Source organism: Pelophylax lessonae (genome assembly GCF_965119305.1).
Source record: "Pelophylax lessonae genome assembly, chromosome: 9".
NCBI classification, from domain to species: domain Eukaryota; kingdom Metazoa; phylum Chordata; class Amphibia; order Anura; family Ranidae; genus Pelophylax; species Pelophylax lessonae.
Genome location: NC_138776.1, coordinates 240,262,337 through 240,280,603, shown reverse-complemented (window position 1 = coordinate 240,280,603; position 18,267 = coordinate 240,262,337). Strand labels below are relative to the sequence as shown.

Below are 18,267 nucleotides of genomic sequence, written 5' to 3'. Positions count from 1 at the left end.
GAGGAGAACTTCTGCTCAGGGCGCCGCGGCTCCTGTCAAAACTAGGTACCTGCTCCCCCCCAAAAAAAATGACATGCCAAATGTGGCATGTCAGGGGGTCAGGACTCCCTAAAGCGGAAGTTCCACTTTTGGGTGGAACTCGGCTTTAACTTGTACAAGCTAAGTTGTCGACTAGCTTTGTATGAGGGCGGCTAGGATATTTGATATCTATGTTCAAGACTGAAGGAAGCCGTAGACTGAAGGAAGCCCACAAACACAGTGTGGGTCGCGGTTCCGCTACAACCCCCATCTAAAATGTACTGCAAAATAACCGTAAAAGCACAATGGCTAAGTGGTCATTGCTTCTACCTAGCAGCACTAGGGTTGTCCGTTCAAATACCAACCATGGCACCACCTGCCTGGAGTTTACATGTTCTGCCTGTGTGGGTCTCCTCCGGGTACTCCAGTTTCCTCCCACACTCCAAAGACATGCAGGTAGGTTAATTGGCTCCAGTCTAAAGTGGCCCTAGAATGTGTATGTATGAATGTGAGTTAGGGACCTTAGATCATAGGTTAAACTGGATGGACGGATGTCTTTTTTCAACCTCACTAACTATTTAATTGTAAGCTCCTTGAGGGCAGGGACTGATGTGAATGTATATTATAAGTAAAGCACTGGATAAATTGTCTGCGCTATAAATACCTGTAATAAATATATAAATAAAAAGTTATAAAAAATGCTTCCGCCCTAGAGAGGGAGATGTCAGGATCATTCCAATGAGATCCTGGGAATGCTGAATATCCCATATTTTAGAAGAGGCTTCAGCGGGAGCATCTTATGAGATTAGGAATCCTCAGCTTTTCCAGGATCTTGCCACAAGGCCCTCATCTAGGTGCCACAGGCAGGACCCAGGTGTAAGGTAAGTATATTTCCTAACTTTCTTCCACTTTTTATTTTTTTAATACAGCAACTTTACATGGCAGTATGTAACAAAGAGACTTTGCATTGTAAGTGACACAGAATACACTTTTCTATACCAATTCCAGATCAACACCAAAGACCATAACCGGGGAGCAACTTACACCAGAAAAAGGAGGGCTACATTTTCAGCCACAATTCAAATTGAACCCAACAGGTTATATAAAAGAAACCCTGTGGGGCAAAGCAAAACAGACTTGCTAGCTTCAAATATTATCCAATTCACTGACTTGGAACAAGTAAGAAAACCAGAACAGACACCACTCCTTGTCTGCATACAAGGCATATCTAAATACAAAACTTTTTTTTTTTTTCCACTTTGGATAGAGTAAGGGACCGTCACCGTGTCCGTTTTGCACCATCTCGGTCTCATTAAGGAGATTTCCCTTCACTTCCCATCCTACAGGCTCAGCAGGAAGTGAGAGCATCGCTCTCCAAGGTGGAGGAAACCCCACAAACGTTACAGGTACAAGTAGCCCATCTAGAGGATTTCCCCTCTACTCCTGGTTCGGGGGCATCTCAACATTTACCCTCCATTCCAATCCCTGTGACTTCAGTGACAATTAGAGCGCATGAATCTCCCCAAGGCCCCTTTCACACTTGTGCGACCTAAAAGTCATGCGATTTTGCCTGGACTTGAAGCAATCCCTGTCTTTGGACCTCCAAACGCATTAAAAAATCGTCCCAAAGTAGTTCAGTGACTACTTTGAAGTCATTTGGACTTGAAGTCTCACAGATATGTACTCATTGGAAATCATTGAGAAAGACTTGTCATGCGACTTTGCAGTCCCAATTCGTAGGACAAGTCGCACAAGTGTGAAAGGGGCCTAAAAGGGACACCGACAATAAAAACTGATGCCCGTTCTAAAACCTCACGACTATCCAAATTAAAAATAAAATATGTAAATTCTAAATGTTTGCTGGGAAAATCATTTTGAACCCCCGAAATGATATATTTTAAGGCCCCGTTCACATAGGGGCGACGCTACTTCGAACCGCGACCTCCGAGGTCACGGTGCGAGCAGCGCGCCGCGACCTCGGAGCGGCCGCCACGGACTTCATAACATTGAAGTCTATGGCGGTCGCCTCCTGGTCGCCCCAAAGAAGCTCCGGTCCCTTTTTCTAAGTCGGAGCGACTTGTTTTTTTTTTTTTTTTTTTCTTAGCCCGTAGCGTGTGAAACACACTCAAAAGACTTCACCCGGTGCATAAAAAAGTGCACACACACAAACGTGAGGAACACAAAAAGTGCACAGGGTGTGCGAACAAATGGTCTTCCCTCCGAAGAGGTAGGACCCGAACCTCGATCCCCCGGGGCGCAAGACTCCTGACAGGGATTTAAGGTACTCATGGTCTGTCTGGCCGGAACCAGACTGACCCCGTTCTTCAGGGGGACTGCCGAAACAGCCCCCACCGAGTACTAAGTGGGGCTCCCCCGAAGGGAGACCCCATGAGGGAGGGCGGACCAAGCCAAAAGGCCATATCCACCCCCTCCCAAGACTCAAGGTAGGGCCCGAGGACCCACACCCTACAAGTCGTGCAGGTGAAAAAAGGTGATAGAAAATTGACAAACCACAAAGAAAAGGCACACACAAACAAAAAGGTGGGGGAGGGGAAGTGGAGAGGTGAATTAGTGCCTAAGTGAAAAACAAAGGCAGGCCTTCCGGCCGGAATAAAAATTCCTCTGGTCGAAGCCAAAAGGCCTTGCCCAAGAGGCAGGTGCTTAAAAAAGTGTGTAGGTGCAGTGACCATGGTGCCAAAAAACTCAAGGCGAGCTGCCCCTCACCAGTGAGAATTAAGGCACCCCTGGGCTGCCACCCCAGGGGCACATACACTACGGGCTTTTTCTACCCCGGCCCAAAGGCCAGACCAAGTGTAGCCCTATCCTACCAGGAGGCATCAGAACTTTGGACAGCTTAGGGAGAACCTGCCTTCAACTGGGGACAAGCCTTTTGCAAGGCCAGATTCAACCCAGGAGGAAAGGCTCCCCCACCGCCACCGCCGTTCCTTACCAATCACATCCAGGAGCAGTACTAACTGGCCGCAGATCCAGTTTTCTCGCTCCCTTCAAACTGGTAGGGGCGGACCCATTCAAATCAGGAAGGCATTGGAACCCTCCGGCTTTCTCTGGTTTGGCCTACTCCGGTCCTCCAGTTACGCCCAGAGCGCCCCGGTATACTTCGGCCACCACCGATACTAACCTTCAGGTTCCATTCCAACACTGATAAGAACAGATACTACACTTGATCTTAGCCAAAAGGCCGAGAAGCGACTTGTGTCGCTCCTATTAGAACGGGTCCGCAGCTTCCCTATGGGAGGCGACCTACGACGACCTGTGAGGCGACCAGGTCGCCTCACAGGTCGCCTTAGTGTGAACCGGGACTAAGAGGCAGAGGCCCTGAAGAATAAAAAAAAAAAGTGGCAGTTGTAATTTTTTTGTCGCATAATATTTGAACAACTGTTTATCAAACATATATTTCCAGGAAAAGAAAAAACACATTAAAATAAATTTTAGTGCTCATACAAAATGCAACATCTGTTTTTTTTTGGTAAAATATAAAAGCAGGGGTTGTGCCAAATAAATAGATACCAAACATGTCAAGCCCCAAAATAGTAAAAAACTACAGTATCCAAAACTGTACTTAGCAGGGTGGATAAAAATCAATGATAAATAAAAATTAAAAAATAATAAAAAACTGATTTTATTTCATTTAAATCTGCATTTTTGATTTTTATCAAATGTATTTTAATAAACTGCTTTTGGGGTAAAAAATCTAAATAAAGTTTTCTACATTAATAATTTAGTTTATTCAGCATGAAATGGAGCTTAGTTAGGTAGCATGAGGCTGTATATTCCGCAATATTTACATTTTTGGTAATCTCATTCAATGAATCCAAGCTCTGCAAGCTGAGATAACATGCACTGCATTCACACAATTTCACAGTAACCATGAGATAAAACAAAGTTCAGGAATATTCCTTTATCCCATTGTTTTGTAAATCTATGTACACTACAAACTGTATGAGTGAATCGGATATCGCTGTTTAACTAAACTGACAGCTTATTATTCTAAATAGGAAACCTTCATTTTGTTTGCAAATATTAAAAGATTCTAACTAACAGCAAGAATAAGTCCTTATATTTAACCACTTAAGCCCCGGAGGATTTGGCTGCTCAAATACCAGGGCCTATTTTGCGATTCGGCACTGCATGACTTTAACGGACAATTGCGCGGTCGTGCGACGCTGTACCCAAATGAAATTGACGTCCTTTTTTTCCCCACAAACAGAGCTTTCTTTTGGTGGTATTTGATCACCTATGCGATTTTTACTTTTTGCGCTATAAACAAAAAAATGCGACAATTGTGAAAAACAATATTTTTCACATTTTTTTTTATATGAAATCCCCCCCCCCCCCACCCAAAAAAAAAAAAAAAAAATCTAAATTTAACATTTTAGGCCAATTTGTTTTCTGCTACATATTTTTGGTAAAAAAAGAAAAAAAAAAAATCGCAATAAGCATATTTTGATTGGTTTGCGCAAAAGTTATTGCGTTTACTAAGAAAGGGAAAGATTTCTGTCATTTTTATTGTTTTTTTTTTTTTTTTTTAATTAGTAATGGCGGCAATCTGCGATTTTATTTGCGGGACTGTGACATTGCGGCGGACAGATCGGACCCCTGACTGACATTTTTGACACTTTTGGGAGTTCCAGTGACATTACTACAGTAATCAGTGCTATACATATGCACTGTTACTGTAAAAATTACACTGGCAGGGAAGGGGTTAAAATTTATTGGTGATCAGTGGGTTAAATGTATCCCTAGGGGCGTGATTCTAACTGTGGGGGCGTGGCTTGTGATGTAACCACAGAGACATACGATCCTACATAGCAGGATCGTACGATCTCTGCAGTTACACCAGGGAGAATGACAGGCGGCTTTGTTTACATCAGCCGCCTGCCTTTCTCCCTCTCCAGCGGGAGATCGCAAGTGGCCGGCGGACATCGGAGCCGTCGGTCACTCGCGCGGGGATGTCAGGGAACGAACGGGAGCGCGCCTCCGGCGGCCCGCGCTCGCCCCCTAGAGGCTCCTGGGCGAGCGACGTAGCTCTACGTCGGTTTGCCCAGGAGCGCCAGACTGCCGCAGTAAATAGTCGTGCGGCGGTCAGCAAGTGGTTAAAGAGCACCTGTCATTTCAGATCCATTAGCATCCACCCACCTGCTGCCGCCACGTCCCTGACCATATTGTGTCACTGCGGCGTCACCAGCTGACCCATTAAAGTGAATGGGACTCTCGGCGAGTCAACAGCGGGTCAGAGGAGGAGCTGCTGCAGGACAGTGATGACAGTTGCTCTATAAAAATTATGATTTAAATTGAGCCTTTTTACTACTGATGTAATCAAATCCACACTGGTAATTAGGCGATGCTTTAAAGCCTTTACAGGGTATTCTTGTAAATTATTGTGTAATAACTGTGAATGATGACCCTGGATAATCACTCTTACTCCATTTGCAGTAATACCTCATATGTACAGCAACTGACTGCTGCTTACTAACATGTGCGTGTGTATGCAGGGCAAAAAAGGTGCTTTTAAATGTATTTATTTTTTATTACAATGGTTATTTTTATGGAGAAATCAGGATCTATTGACCCTCAATGACTCCCCTGTAGCTAATCAAGCCCAAATTGTGCTCCAGTAGCTGCCTGCCCCATGGTGGTCAGGGACTTAAGCCGGCCATAAATATTTCAAATCTCAGCGGGTTCAGCAGGGACCAGCACAGACAAACCAAATATAGGCAGGTTGATTTACAACCAAGCAGGGTACAACCAGCTTGTCTGATTTTTCATGCAATTCATGCAAGAGCCTTTGGCAATAATCAATGTATGTTCTCCCTGCAGGGATGGCTCCCCCTGCCAAGAGAACCAAATAGCTCCATGGAAGGGATTCCCCCATCAACACTGTCTGTGTTGATGGGGGAAACCATGCGATTTTCTTTCCTGCAAAATGTGGTTGCAAAAAAGAAAACTGCACCATCTATGGCCGGCTTTAAAGCGGAGTTCCACCCTAGTTATACATTTTTTTATAAAAATACCCCCGGGACAGTCAGGGCTAGCACATTCCACAATGGATAGCCTCTGATCTGTCCCGGGTTGCACTTACCTTTCAGGAGAAATACTTACCTTGAAATTGTCTTCTCCAGCGCTGCCATCTCGGGTGTGGGCAGCTTGAAGCCAGCACGATCCTCTTCCGCGTCCTCTTCGGTCCTCTTCCTCCTTCTTCAGTCCCACGATGCACTGCACCGGCCCCGACGTCACTTCCGGGTCGCGCGCGTCATCCCTCCACAGCTTCTGGGCATGCCCAGAAGCTGTTTAGAAGGGATGACGCGCGCGCCCGGAACTGAGGTCGGGGCCGGTGCAGGCGCAATGATTCCTGGGAGCGATGACGTTCAGCTCCCAGGAATCATTGCAAAAGCCAGGAAGTGACGAATCGCCGTGGCCGCCGAGGGGAGGAAGAAGGAAGTAAGGTAAGTATATTTTCTCTACAAGGTAAGTGAAAAAAAAAAAAATTGCGATTATCCATTTGTTTTTCAGGTGACCCGGAGCGAGAAGATGGAGGTAAGTATAAATTTCGGGTGGAACTCCACTTTAATGAACTGAGATACAAAAGGGACAAAATGTATATTTCTGGAATCATTCATCACAGAGAAGATTGGAGAATGGATGTTCCTCAATCTTGTCCTGCAACAAGAGAACCACAGTATAGTGAAAGTGATCAGGCAGCTATAGAGCCACCCAGATTACTTTTACTGGTGTAACACCCTCCTAGGTAGGTGCTGGGGGGGGGGTATAGTTTTTGGCTCTGTCTGCCTATCAGAGGAGCAGCAGGCAAAATCTATGTTGCTTTCTGCTTAAAAGAGGGCAGGATCTGTGAGTTAGGTCTGCTCATTGTGTTCAGTGTGTGATTCATCTGGTCTAGGGAGTGTTTCACACTGGTCCAATAGGGAGGCACATTGGACAGTGGAGGAAACCATTCCAATGGGCACACAGGTTTTGATACAACCTCAGTGATTGGCACAAACTGGTTATCTCGGTGCATTCTGGGCTGTGGTATAAAAGCCAGGAGCACATGTGCTCGGGGTCTTTGGCTGGTGAGCAGAGTCCCAGAAGGAGGGTGGCAGCTGCCTCCTCCTTTGTAGCAGTTGGTGTGTGGTCGCAGGCAGTCGGCCTGGTGGACCAGAAGGAAGTAGCTGAGCTCAAAGGTCCAGAAGAGCTGACTGGAGGTGTTAAGACACTGGAGACCCTGGAAACAGTATCGTGAGTACAAGGGATCGTGTCTAGAGGCCTGACCTGGTGGGGGGCCACCCCGGAGTAGTATAGTCAGAGAACGGGTGTCAGCTGGTGGAGTGTAAGGGGGTGCTAGGTGAGTACCCTGAAGATAGTTAATCAAGTCATCTAATCAGAGACTTAATCCTAAAGTACATCTAGTGGCAAGGTAAATCAGCAGCCTGGCTGTATCTACAGACAGGAGTCCTCATCTTTTGTGAATAGTTCAATTCTGGAGTATCCCACTCTTCCTTTCTCCTATCCCTATTTAAAATAAAAACACAAAAACAACTACACCCCCTAGACTGTTTATTGACTGAGTCAGGAAGAAAAGAGTTAAATTGTGCATGCCGCAGTTGCTAACGGTAACCCAGGGGGATCCAGAGGTACACATTTCAGCAGTCCTCAAGGGGGCGATGCTACACTGGAAAGCTGAAAGAAAACATGCAAAGCTCACAGCTGCAGCTGTGAAATTTTTTCTTTACCACTTGAACTCCAGGCAATTTACAAAAAGGACTTAAAGTGGAGTTCCAGCCATTTAAGTAACTTTAGATCTATGTAATCCCCTTTAAAAGGAAACTTTTTTTTTTTGCTAGTAAATACCTTATTTTCTTCTTTATTCATCCTCTCCTCACTTCCGAGTCCGGCCGCCGATCGGCGATTAGCAGGGGGTGCTGGGATGTATCTCATGGCATGAAATCTCGCATTATTACACAGGAGTCCTAAGGTGTAGTGTTTGTATTGAGGTTGTGTTCTGCCCCGCCTCTTCTCAGTGAGCTGTACTGTATGTATTGGATTGAGGCCGTGCTCCGCCCCGCCTCCTCTCAGTGAGCTGTACTGTATGTATTGGATTGAGGCCGTGCTCCGCCCCGCCTCTTCTCAGTGAGCTGTACTGTATGTATTGGATTGAGGCCGTGCTCCGCCCCGCCTCCTCTCAGTGAGCGTGGACTGAAAGCATTATATCCTCACTGAGCTCACAGAGGAGGCGGGGCGGAGGCGGGGCCGAGCACGGCCTCAATCCAATACATACAGTACAGCTCACTGAGAAGAGGCAGGTCAGAGCACGGCCTCAATACAAACACTACACCTTAGGACTCCTGTGTAATAATGCGAGATTTCATGCCATGAGATACATCCCAGCACCCCCTGCGAATCGCCAAATTACGTAATCGCCGATCAGCGGCCGGACCAGGAAGTGAGAAGAGGATGAATAAAGAAGAAAATAAGGTATTTACTAGCAAAAAAAAAAAGTTTCCATTGGTAAAAGTAGTTTTAAAGGGGATTACATACATCTATGTAATCCAAGTTATTAAAAATGGGTGGAACTCCACTTTAAGGGTGTCAAGTGGTTAAAGTGGAGTTCCACCTTCCCCTCAAATAAATAAAAGCCATTAGCTACACATACTGTAGCTGCTGACTTTTAATATTAGGACACTTACCTGTCCTGGAGTCCAGCGATGTCGGCACTTAACTGTCCTGGAATCCAGCGAAGTTGGGTGCTGCCGCCGCGAGTGTGGCTTCACGGCCGGGTTCCTACTACGCATGCGCGAAGCGGCGGGGGAAGAAGGAGGGGGCCAAACTTCCGGGACACTGCGTCACAGCATGGTGTCCCGGAAGAGGGGAAGGGGTACCTGTCAAAAACCGGGACCTGTTCCCCCCTCCCCCCTGAAGGTGCCAAATGTGGCACCGGAGGAGGGGAGGAAGCTAAATAGCGGAAGTTCCATTTTTGGGTTGAACTCCGCTTTAAAAGCGGAACTCCAGGCAAAAATCAATAAAGAGATAAAAAAATAAAGACAGCTTTTGCTGCAATATTAGTTATTATTAATTCTATAGGACCCCTCCAAGCACTACTACTAAAACGTCCACTGCCTGATGGTCAGCATCATTCTTCTGGCTAAGATCATCCTAAACACACCTCAGCTTGTGACTGCACAGTGACAGGAGAAGCAGCATCTCTGGTACTCTGCTGACTTCCATCAGCGTGCACATTAACTGTCTCCTTGTTCTGCTTCTACCTCATACACTCCAACTCTGCTGTACACGGACTGCCAACAGGGATGGCAATAACATGATTTCCATTGTCATGCATGCCAGCACAACAGCAGACACAGGAGAAAACGAATTAGAGCCGGTTCACACTGCCACGACTTGGTCGCCTGACAACTAGCGCTCCATGCTGTGCAATGGAACCGCTCTAATCAGAGCGACTCAAGTTGCTCCGACTTAGAAAAAGGTTCCTGCACTACTTGTGGGCGAAGTCGGAGCGACCTGCATTGACTTCTATTAAGAGAAGTTATTTGCAATCCGCGATGAAGTCGTGCTGCAAGGGCAACTTTGAGTCGCCCTGGTGTGAACCGACTCTTAATGTGAACGGGAGCTTCAAGGAGAAGTTTACCTTTTGCAACAAGTTACCCCCCCCCCCCCTTCTAAATGAAGTTACGTCATTCATTTCGGTGTTCTGTGAAAACTACAAGTACCGAAAGCCTCTGCAGCTGTCGGCTTGTAATTCCCAATGAACTACCACAGCGCTGTTGGGTGCTTTGACAGTCCATTGAGTCTTCCTGTCAGAATTTAACTGCCTGTCCGTAGCGGAGCCTGCCGGACTGCGGAATTACACCCACAGTCTGCTGATCATGGGTGCAATACTTTACAGGCTCCCCAAAAAATAAATAAATAAATGCATATTTTTTAACCTGCAAGAAATTGTGGGTTTATTATTTTTTTGTTAAGGTGAATTTATCCTTGAGTCCCTGTTCACACTAGGGCGACCTGTGAGGTGACCTGGTCGCCTCACAGGTCGCCGTAGGTCGCCTTCCATAGGGAAGCTGCGGACCCGTTCTAATAGGAGCGACACAAGTCGCTCCGACTTAGAAAAGGTTCCGGAGCTTCTTTGGGGCGACCTGGAGGCGACCGCCATAGACTTCAATGTTATGAAGTCCGTGGCGGCCGCTCCGAGGTCGCGGCGCGCTGCTGTAGCGTCGCTCGTATGTGAACGGGGCCTTAAAGAGGAAGTAAACCCTCCTCAGGAAGTTGTACCTATAGGTAAGCCTATATTAAGGCTTACCTATAGGTACTGTAAATATCTCCTAAACATGCATCGTTTAGGAGATATTTACCTTTAATGCAGCCAGTGACGTCACTGGCGCATGCGCTCTGAAGGAACGGCAGATCGTGCCGTTCCTTCAGAGCCCCGTGCCGTGACCGTCGGCTCCCGCGCGCGTGCGCGGGAGTGACGTCACCGCGGCTCCGGCCAGTCAGATGGCCGGATGCCGTGATCCCGGAAGACGGGCGACTATACATGTCGCCCGTCATACAGGTAAGCGGACGGCACGGCGGGGGCTCGTTCTAAGGTAAGTATTTCATAATGAGCTAGTATGCGATGCATACTAGCTCATTATGGGTTTCTCTTTCAGGTTGTAAAGAAGAGAAAAAAAAAAATTCTTGGTGTACAACCTCTTTAATGTAATTGAAAACGATCACCTTGTAAAACAAACCAATCAGTTTAAAATAGAAATGAAAGGCAAAACATGTTACTGTATATATTATATATATAAATAAATATAAAAAAAAAAAGACAAAAACAAAAAAAACCACAATATAAATACCTTTTTTCTCCCTTTTTTCACACTGTTGTGAATTGGGTGTGGGTTTCCCCGTATCCAATTCCCATGTCAGGAGACTGTGACTGGCTCTCAATGGAGCCAGTTCACACACCTCCAGGACGGCTGCGGAGCGGTTAGCAGAAGGGTCCTGTGCGTCTTCCTGTCCATTTCAGCCAAAAATTCAGACCGAATTTTGACCTGAACCGGTAAACAGATACGCACCGGACCCCTTCCTGCGAACCGCTCCACGCACAGTGTGAACCCAGCCTTAAAAGCGATCACATTCCCTCTGTTCTCAGCTGATAAGAGCTGGGGGAGGAGAAGCAGCCGAACACCGAGCTTCCCAGTGAATAGCTGTGCAGCAGGGGCATGTCAGGAGGACAAGTCTGATCATTGGAGGAGAGTACACCGAGTTCCCAGCATAGCTAGGGAACTGACCACGGTGTGCTCTCCTGCTTAGTGTGGTCCGTTGCAGAGGGACTGCCAGGAACACCAGGGATTTCACACAGAGGAAGCATTACATAGACAGGATACCTTCTCATACAAGTCCATGGTACAGAAGGCACATATCAGGAATATGAAGTGTAAGGGCTCTTTCACACGGTCCGCCTCCGTAGGCGGATCTGTGTTGCTCAGCGGGGATCGATCCGTGATCCCCGCTGAGCCGGCGGATGACAGCTCCGTCTCCACTTGCAGAGCGGAGAGGGAGGTGTCTCAGCCCCCGCTGCCCTCTATGGGGGATCGGATGAGAGCGGACCGCCTGTCCGCTCTCACCCGATCCGATTACTGAACAGATGGAAAAATAGGGTTTCCATCCGTCCAGATTTCACGGACAGGATCGAATGCGGATGGCAGCGGGTGTCAGCGGAGGTGTCTCTGCTGACATCCGCTGCCCCATAGAGCTGCATGGAGGATCCGATCAGATCCGCCTAAAAAACTGACAGGATCTGATCGGATCGCCCGTGTGAAAGAGCCTTTTGGGTAACAAACGCTTTAGGTTGAACATACACTGTTTGCCTCAAGAAAATAAATAATAAAAAAAGATAACCAATTCCTCCATCTACGTTTCACAGCACCGATGAACAAATCTCTCGCTGCGGCTAATGCTCCTCCATGTCAATGTCTGCAGCATGTACACTGATCAGCCATAACATTGTGACCACCCACCATACCCATCCAGGAATGGACTTCACTACACCTGTCAAGGTATGCTGTGGTATCTGGCACCATGCCATAAGCAGCAGATCCTTTAAGTCAGGGATCCTCAAACTATGGCCCTCCAGCTGTTCAGGAACTACAATTCCCATCATGCCTATGAATGTCAGAGTTTTACAATGCCTCATGGGATGTGTAGTTCCGCAGCAGCTGGAGGGCCGTAGTTTGAGGATCCCTGCTTTAAGTCTACTTAAGTTGGGAGGAGGGACCTTCATGGGTCGGACTTGCATTTCCAGCACATCCCACAGCTGCTCGATTGGATTGAGATCTGAAGAATTTGGAAGCCAAGTTAACACCTTGAACTCGTCATTGTGTTCCTGAAACAATTCTTCATCCATTGCAGGGTGCATTCTTCTGCTTAAACAGGCCATTGTCACCAGGGAATACGGTTTCCATGAAGGGGTGTACTCGGTCAGTAATAATGTTTAGGTAGGTGGTATGTGTCCAGTAACATCCACATGAATGGCAGAAGCCAAGGTGTCCCAGCAGAACATTGCCCGGCCTCCGCCAGCTTGTCTTCTCTTGCTGCATCCTGGTGCCATCTCTTCTACAGGTAATCGATGTACACACACCCAGCCATCCACATGATGTAAAAGAAAACGTTATTCATCAGAGCAGGCCACCTTCTTCCATTGCTCCAGTTCTGATGCTCATGTGCCCATTGTAGGTGATTTGGCAGGGAACACGGGTCAGAATGGGCACCCTGACCGGTCTGCAGCTACGCAGCCCCATACTGTGTTTTCTAACACCTTTCTATAGGAATCAGCACTTCACTTTTCAGCAATCTGACCTACAGTAGCTCTGGGGACTACATAGTCCAGCCTTCCCTCCCCACATACACCCTGTCACCGATTCTCCTTCCTTGGACCCCTCTTGGTCAGTCCTGAACAGAAACACCCCACAAGAGCTGCAGTTCCAGAGCTGCTCTGACCCAGTTGTCTAGACCAGTGGTCCTCAACCCTGGCCTACAGGGCCCACTAACAGGCCAGATTTTCAAGATAACTCAAATACATCCCAGGTGATATCACTTGCTGCTCGGTGATTGCAGTACTCTAGTCTGCATCTCCCCAAAGGTAATACTTAAAATCTGGCCTGTTAGTGGGCCCTGTAGGCCAGGGTTGAGGACCACTGGTCGAGACCAATGCTTCTCAACTCCGGTCCTCAGGGCCCACTAACAGGCCAGAGTTTAAGTATTACCTTTGGGGAGATGCAGACTAGAATACTGCAATCACTGAGCAGCAAATGATATCACCTGGGATGTATTTCAGTTTTCTTCCAAACCTGGCCTGTTAGTGGGCCTTGAGGAATGGAGTTGAGAAACACTGATCTAGACATTATGTTTTGGCTCTTGTCAAAGTTTCTCGAATCCTTACACTTGCCCATTTTTCTGCTTTTAACACCTTCGCTTCAGGGACAACATGTTCACTTGCTGCCTAATATATCCCACCCACTTTCAGATACCATTGTAACCAGATAATCCATGTTATTCCATTTACCTGTCAGTGGTCGTCATGTTATGGCTGATGGGTGGACAATCTGACCTCTATAGACACAAAGGTGCTGCAAACTCAGGTGAAGCGATCACCCATAGCAAAAGGTCCTGGCACATCGCAGCGCCCCCTCTACAGCCTGCCATACACAGACCTCAGATGTGACCAGCATTCCCCTACAGGGGGCAGACATGAGGGAAGAGGACCTGTTACCCCTGACAACCAATCACCTGGTACAGACAGTCCACTAGCACTGACCCCAGATGTGACCAGCACTCCCCTGCAGGGGGCAGACATGAGAGTGGAGGACCTATTACCAGGGCTGTATTTTGGCCTAGGCCAACAAGGCCCAGGCCTAGGGCGGCACTTTGCAGGGGGGCAGCAAAAAAGCTGCCCCCCTCCACCTGAGATTCTATTGGCCACTGGTTGCTAGAGCGGCCTCTCTCATTTCCCCCTCTCTCTCACCCCCCCTCTCTCTCGCTCTTATCCCCCTCTCTCTCACCCCCCTCTCTCTGTCACCCCCTCTCTCATCCCCCCTCTCGCTCTCTCTCTCATCCCCCCTCTCACTCTCATCCCCCTTCACGCTCTCTCTCTCTCACCCCCCCCTCTCTCTCTCTCATCCCCCCTCTCTCTCTCTCATCCCCCCTCTCTCTCTCTCATCCCCCCTCTCTCTCTCTCTCACCCCCTTCTCTCTCTCTCTCACCCCCTTCTCTCTCTCTCTCACCCCCTTCTCTCTCTCTCTCACCCCCTTCTCTCTCTCTCATCCCCCCTTACCCTCCCCCTCTCTCCCCCACCCACCCCCCCCTCTCATGAGATCTCTGGGGTTCATGCGGGGAATTGTAGTCTTTCGATTTTGGAGGGAGACACATCCGTTAAGAAAGGAGTGGGGCAAATTTACATAGGGGGGGTGCCCAATTTTAGTCTTGCCTAGGGCAGCACAAAACCAAAATACACCACTGCCTATTACCCCTGACAACCAATCACCTGGTACAGACAGTCCACTATCACTGACCAGCACTCCCCTACAGGGGGCAGACTAGGGATGCACCGATCCTGATGCCGATCTTTTGCTTTGTGAAATCGCCGATCCCGAGTCCGATCTGGAAGTACTGTTTTGTGAGCTTATAACAAAATAATACTTCCGGATCGGTATCGGCAGATACCTTATAACATTGTGCATTTAAGAGGTTAAACTTCCCTCCTCTGGCAGACAGAACGAAAGATACATTGTATTCATTGTGTTTACTTAACTGGGAGACTGACAGGCATTTGCAGGAGGCTCTTTTTTTTTTTTTTTTCCTTTGACAGCTGTTCTCTGCTCCCTCACAGCTATGTAAAGAGCAAAACCGGATCGGCCCGTGGATCTGTTAATTTTACCGATCCCCCGATCCAGCATTTATTTCCATATCGGCGCCGATATCCGATCCCATTATCGGATCGATGCATCCCTAGGGCAGACATGAGAGTGGAGGACCTATTACCCCTGACAACCAATCAGCTGGTAGAGACAGTTCACTATCACTGACCAGCACTCCCCTATAGGGGGCAGACCTGAGAGGAGAGGACCTGTTACCCCTGACAACCAATCACCTGGTACAGACAGTCCACTATCACTGACCCCAGATGTGACCAGCACTCCCCTACAGGGGGCAGACATGAGAGTGGAGGACCTGTTACCCCTGACAACCAATCAGCTGGCACAGACAGACCACCATCACTGACCAGCACTCCCCTATAGGGGGCAGACATGAGAGGAGAGGACCTGTTACCCCTGACAACCAATCACCTGGTACAGACAGTCCACTATCACTGACCAGCACTCCCCTACAGGGGGCAGACATGAGAGAAGAGGACCTGTTACCCCTGACAACCAATCAGCTGGTACATATATGAGAGAGGAGGGCCTGTTACCCCTGACAACCAATCACCTGGTACAGACAGTCCACTATCACTGACCAGCACAGCAGACATGAGAGTGGAGGACCTGTTACCCCTGACAACCAATCAGCTGGTACAGACAGTCCACTATCACTGACCAGCACTCCCCTACAGGGGGCAGACATGAGAGTGGAGGACCTGTTACCCCTGACAACCAATCAGCTGATACAGAGAGTGTGAAAGTTTCCATAGCCGCCTGTATAGAGTGCCATTGTCCCCCCATAGCAGAGCTCTGCCTGCCTATCCAGCCTCCTCCCCCCCTCACACACCACACAGCCTCACCTCAGCCGGGGCGCCCCATTCCTCCCTCGGGGCTTTGTTAGTATAGAGAAGAGCCGATATGTCAACACAGTCCACAGCGCTCGCTTCTCCTCCGCCTCCCTCCGCTGACGTCACTGGCTTCGCCGGAGTGACGTCACTCGCGGCTGGTAGAAAAATAAAAAAGCCTCTCGGAAAGCCCCTCAGCTGCGCTCCACAGACGACGCGGTCGCCATTTTGGACCGAACCAGAAGTGACGCGACCGGCGGCGGCTGTGCGGAGTGGGCGGAGTCCGAGCAGCAACACTGGCCAGGCGCTGAGAGGGAGGGAACTGAATGCTTATTGGCTACAGCTGAGTAAGGTCTGATAAGATTCGAGGAAGAGCGAGAAAGCCACGCCCATCTCTTGGAGCTGTGGAACAAATGGGAAGCTTGGGGCGTGGCTGGAGTAAAAAATGTCAATCACTCTGAGTGCGTTTAGCGATTGGCTATTGAGGCGCATGCGCGCTTATGTAAGTGGGCGGAAAAAGCGAGAGCGTAGGAAAGCACGGAAGAAGTGAGCTAATAAGAACACATGAGAGAATATATGATAAAGATAATTCGTAAAAGAGTCCCCTTTATGTGTGCAGGTATGTTCTCTGTGTTATTTTGGAACAGGAGCTTCAGTGCCAGAATCCAAAATGGCGGAAAATGAGTCAGTGGCTGATCATGTGGCCAGAAGGCTTGCGATCACGTGGGGATTCATCCGCACGCTTGTATTCTCACGTGCACTATGGCAGGCGCGTCCTGTGGGATTGACAGGGGTGGGGCTTATGTGGAAAGCACCGCCCCCCAGTATGGTAGGAGTTCAGTAGTAAAGGGTCAGGCGAGGCTATCGGCAGCATGGCTGGGGAGAGCGGACAGGAGGAGGACGGAGAGCCGGCTGGAGGCAGCGCACTGAGCGGGATTGCAGCTCTTCTCCCCTGATGGATGCTTATTTATACAAGTGTCATTAATTAACCACTTCTGGACCGGAAGGATTTGCCCCCTTAACCACTTAACCCCCGGAAGATTTTACCCCCATCCTGACCAGGCCCTATTTTGCGATTCGGCACTGCGTGACTTTAACAGACAATTGCGCGGTTGTGCGACGCTGTACCTAAACTAATTTGGCGTCCTTTTTTTTCGCACAAACAGAGCTTTCTTTGGGTGGTATTTGATCACCTGTACGATTTTTTTTTTTATTTTTTTTTTTTTTATTTTGCGCTATAAACAAAAAAAGAGCGTCAATTTTGCAAAAATAACAATATTTTTCACATTTTTTTTTTTTTATATAAAATTCCCCCCAAAAAAAAAAAAATGTAAAAATCAAAATTTTTTTAACATTTAAGGCCAATTTGTTTTCTGCTACATATTTTTGGTAAAAAAAAAAAAATCGCAATAAGCTTATTTTGATTGGTTTGCGCAAAAGTTATCGCGTTTACTAACTAAGGGAAAGATTTTTGTCATTTATTTTTTTTTTATTTTTTTTAGTAACTTTTCGCGTTTACTAACTAAGGGAAAGATTTGTCATTTATTGTTTTTTATTTTTTTTAGTAACTAGTAATGGCGGCGATTTTTAGCGGGATTGTGACGGACAGATCGGACCCCTAACTGACATTTTTGACACTTTTGGGGGGGGACCAGTGACATTACAGTAATCAGTGCTATACATATGCACTGTTACTGTAATAATGACATTGGCAGGGAAGGGGTTAACATAGTGCGTGATCAAGGGGTTAAATGTGTGCCTAGGGGAGTGTTTCTAACTGTGGGGGCGGGGCTTGTGAAATGATCATAGAGACCTGTGATCCTATATCGAAGGAGCACAGGGGCTCTGTGATCATTCCAGGGAGAAGGACGGATGGCTGTGTTTACAACAGCCGACCGTTCTTCTCTCTCAGCGGGGATCGATCGCGGGGGGCAATCAGAGCCGCCTGCTCCGTGCATTGGAGTCCTGGCTACCGAGTACCTAGGAGAGTAATATAGAGAAAACTCGACACTCATAACCATTATCTAACCTTAGGGATTGTGATTCTCCCTACCTGTCATCTAATCTTCGTTTACAGCAAGAAATATCGGTATTGCTCGGTCTCTCTGGCCCTGACGAAGCCTGATGCGAAACGCGTTGGCTCATTGGGACCCACAAACCGAATATCATCAAAGACTTCTTGCACCAACATCAGCTTGAAGCATGGATTGCTCCCATGATAGGGAAATATTTCTGTGCTGTGGTTTTTAACCTATATTTTGCATATGAGGGATGTTTTATATGCGGCTTTATACATCCCTGTGTATATACTAATTGCGTTTTAGCCACTTGCCGACCGCTCACTGAGCTGGTACTGCGGCAAAGTGGCTCGTTCCCGAACCTATGTCGCTGGACTCCTCCCCTTGTGGGCGGCGCACGCGCGCCACCGGAGGCTCGCTCCCGCTGTATTCAGTCACAGCGGGAGTCGGGCCAGG

General features: G+C 47.9%; 1 protein-coding gene across 2 annotated transcripts in view; it reads right to left on the bottom strand.

The window, feature by feature from the left end:
• KDM2A (lysine demethylase 2A) overlaps positions 1 to 16,031 on the bottom strand; it is a 227,548-nt gene extending 211,517 nt beyond the window's left edge. For both annotated transcript variants that reach the window (XM_082266749.1, XM_082266750.1), the window contains exon 1: positions 15,809 to 16,031. The gene's annotated coding sequence lies outside the window, so the exon portion shown is untranslated. The remainder of the gene's footprint in view (positions 1 to 15,808) is intronic.
• Positions 16,032 to 18,267: the final 2,236 nt, after the last annotated feature.